We start from the raw sequence: 3,908 nt of genomic DNA, 5'->3' as shown, positions 1-3,908 counted from the left end.
TAAGAGAATAAATCAACAATTTATTGTATTTTTTTAAATTCCCAGGACGTTTTCTGGGAGAGAGAGAGAGAGAGAGAGAGAGAGAGAGAGATCAATGTGAAACAGACACATTGATTGGCTGCCTCCCACACATGGGAACCTACAACTGAGGTACATGCCCTTGATGGGGAATCACACCCATGACCCTTTGGTCCCTAACCACTGACAAAACTGGCCAGGGCTCAGTAATTGTTCTTGATTGCAACCTGGCTTTCTTTCCAACCTCAGATATAATACAATTCCCAGCTACTCTCAACATTCACAAAGGCCCTTCCAAGTGAGGGGAAATGACAAATTTTCTCAGCATCAGGGCAACTCTGCTTCTGGGCAGAGATGATTCCAGATAAAGAAGTTAATACTCCTCAGAAGTAGAAGAATGAGGGATCATAAGGACAGAGCCATTAAAAATCATTAGGAATTGCTCTATGAAGCAATTGTAATAATAATAAAAAAGGCTGGTACTGGCACAGGTATATAGATCCATTGAACAGAATAGAGACCCCAGAAATTGACCCAAGCCATTATGTTATATATATATTTTTATTAATTCTCACCTGAGGATATTTTTTTCCATTGCTTTTCAGAGAGAGTAGAAGGGGAGGGGGAGAGAGAGATGAGAGAGAAACATCAATGTGAGAGACACATCCACTGGTTGCTTCCGACACACACCCCAACCTGGGGGCTAGGAGTGAACTGGCAACCCAGGTACTTGACCCAGAATTGAACCAGCCCCCCTTCGATGCACAGGCTGACTTTCTAACCAGTGAGCCACACAGGCCAGGGCTATGCTCAATTAATATTTGACAAAAATCATTAGAAATTACTGTTGAACAAAACATTTTTAATACTATTTTGTGCTTAATCATAATTACTGTCATACTGGTGTCCCCTATGCTGACAAATATATCATAACTTGGAATTCCAGTAAAATATGTTTGGAAACTAAATGCAGAAACCACAAATTTCTGCTGCCAACCTTTTAGGGTGACTCATGGCCTAGACAGCTCTGGCCAAATTAGTGCAACTAGTCATAAAACATCTGTTAGGATCATCTTTGGAATACTGTGTGCACTCTGGCTCTCCTTACAATCCTGGCCTGCTCTTCTGACTTTGAATGTGACTGAATTTAGTTTTACAACTGACATAATTTTTTGCTTTGTATAAGGATTTCACAATTCAGATCTTCTTGGGGAGTGTGGATGACAAAGGGCTTCTTGTGCTCATTTTAGCAGTAGACATATTAAAGTTGGAATGAAACAGAGAAGAATAGCATGGCCCCTGCACAAGGATGATATGAAAATTTGTGAAGTGGTCCATAGTTTTAAAAAAGAAAAAGCCGAAACCGGTTTGGCTCAGTGGATAGAGCGTCGGCCTGCGGACTGAAAGGTCCCGGGTTCGATTCCGGTCAAGGGCATGTACCTGGGTTGTGGGCACTTCCCCAGTGGGGGATGTGCAGGAGGCAGCTGATCAATGTTTCTCTCTCATCGATGTTTCTAACTATCTCTCTCTCTTCCTCTCTGTAAAAAATCAATAAAATATATTTTTTTAAAAAAAGGGAAAAAAAAGGGGGTGGTATGGAAAATAACCTCACAATGTGATCTGATCATAAATTCCTAACTGGGCAGATCACTGTGGGTAGTCACTCCCAGATACATAACTTCTTTCTTTCTTTTTCTTTTTTCTTTTCTTCTTTTCAGGCATATGAAGTCCCCTATTCAATCTTGGCCCCCACAAAGACAGACAGACAGACAACATCAGATTGTTCAAAGTCTGTCAGTGGATGCAAATAACTTTAGTAAAAGGTTTATCTTTGCATTAAGCAAGCCCTGTCCATTGTTTCTGTGCATCTGTGTTAGCAAACCTTTGAAATAAGCCATAAACACCCTCAAGAAAGCACATAATCTTAACCAGTCTATAATACATTCCCCCCATAGCTTTTTGCCTTCCTTACATCTTCCTTTCATCCCCTCCTTAATACTAAATGCACAAAAGAAGCTGAAAATATCATTCTAGGGAGAATTTGACATCTAGTTCCCCAGCATATGTTGTCAGTTTGGCTCAAATAATCTCATAAAAATTCTTTACAGGTTTGGAAGTTACTTATGTCGACAGGAGGATTCTGTACAGTCATGCTCAGATGACTAAAACATACAATGGAGGTTAATAAAATGGTACTTTGGCTGGAAGTGCTGCATGAGAACCAGAGTTTGTAAATAAAGAATTCTTATGTTTTCCTGAAGACAATAGAAATCAGAGGAGTAAAAACTTCAGAAGTGCCTGGTTTGGCTCAGTGGATAGAGCGTCTGCCAGAGGACTGAAGGGTCTGAGGTTTGATGCTGGTCAAGGTCACTTACTTGGGTCGATCTCTGGCCCTGGTCCCTAGTCCAGGTTTGTGCGAGGAAACCAATCAATGTGTCTCTCTCACATCTATGTTTGTTTCTCTCTGTCTCTCCCCCTCTCTTCCACTCTCTCTAAAAGTCAATGGAACAATATCCTCCGGTGAGGATTAACAACAACAAAAAAGTGGCTCTCTCTCACTCATTGTGATAAGAACAATTTTTTAAGTGTTGTTGATACAGTATTGTTATTTAAAGACACAATGTTGTACAGCAGATCTAGAACATATTCAACTGGTGTAACGTAAATATTATACCATTATACAGGCTGGTTAGTAACTCCCTCTTCCTTCTCCTCCCCACCCCCACCCTCCCACCCCCACCCCCCGCTCCACAATCAACCACTATTTTATTCTTTGTTTTTATGAGTTTGACAACTTTAATTAAAAAAAAAAAAGATTTTAGAGAGAGAAAGGGAGAGAGGTGTGGGAGAAGAGAGAGAGATATGGATGTGAGAGAGAAACATAGATTGATTGCCTTCTGCATGTGCCACTACCTGGATCAAACCCGCAACCTGGGTATGTGCCCTGACTGGGAATTGAACCTGCCACCTTCTGGTGCATGGGCAATGCTCCAACTAACTGCGCCACACTGGCCAGAACAAGTTGGACTATTTTAGATATAAGTGGAATCATGCAGTATTTGTCCTTCTGTGACTGGCTTATTTCACTTAGCCTAATGTTCTCATGGCTAGAGATGTAACCAGGCTCTACTCTAATCACACTTTCTGCTGTATACTCTTCCCCTCCTTTTACCACTCAGGCTCATCTCCTGCTAATTTCATAGCCACTGGACTCCTGCTAATTGTCCCCTTGCCCAACTCCAACACTCTAGATATATTCTGGCCCCAGAAACCACTTCTTTCCACCACTGCTTTCAGGTGATGCATAAGCATTGCCTTAGTGTGGACTTTTAAAGTTTCAGCATATCCTCTCCTTCTTGGTTCTTTCTAGTTAATGTTTCTGACTTATTTTCTCTCTATCACTTCCATTATTACATTTTTACTAGAGACCCTGCCGAGTAAGACTCCCTCCACGTTCTGCGTGGAGTAGGGTTCGGTATCTGAAAGAGGAGCCGCACAACAAATGAGAGAAAAAGACACGAGATAATTTGAAAATATTGGGGGACCAGGAGGCCAAGTCCAGAAGGACTTCCTCCGTGCCCAGGCCTCACCAAGCTTTTATTGATCTGGGATGCACCCATAGCATAGCCCTTAGGCAGATGACCCCCTAGTAACAAGCAGACTAGCCCATCAGCAAGGATTTACATAATAATAAGTGGGGGAGTAGTTTCAGCTACCACTGTCTGGACAAACAGAGGTGGCGCCTAGCTCGGACCTTTGCTAGGGCTTCAAAGGCACCCAGCCTTCAGGGGGTTCTCTGTCTACGCTTATCAGAGAGTGAAGGCAATAAACAGTTTCCCACATCTCCCCCTTATTTTTTCCTTGAAAAATCAGAAATAAACATATAAGAA

At 41.9% G+C, this 3,908-nt stretch overlaps 1 non-coding gene across 1 annotated transcript; it reads left to right on the top strand.

The window, feature by feature from the left end:
- The first annotated feature begins 1,258 nt into the window (after positions 1–1,258).
- Positions 1,259–1,362, top strand: LOC118677843. The gene has a single exon (XR_004974569.1). It is a non-coding gene; the product is annotated as a U6 spliceosomal RNA (small nuclear RNA).
- The last annotated feature ends 2,546 nt before the right edge of the window (positions 1,363–3,908 follow it).

This window comes from Myotis myotis, unplaced genomic scaffold (genome assembly GCF_014108235.1).
Source record: "Myotis myotis isolate mMyoMyo1 unplaced genomic scaffold, mMyoMyo1.p scaffold_m19_p_2, whole genome shotgun sequence".
Lineage (NCBI taxonomy): Eukaryota > Metazoa > Chordata > Mammalia > Chiroptera > Vespertilionidae > Myotis > Myotis myotis.
This window is presented reverse-complemented; position numbering and strand designations above follow the sequence as displayed.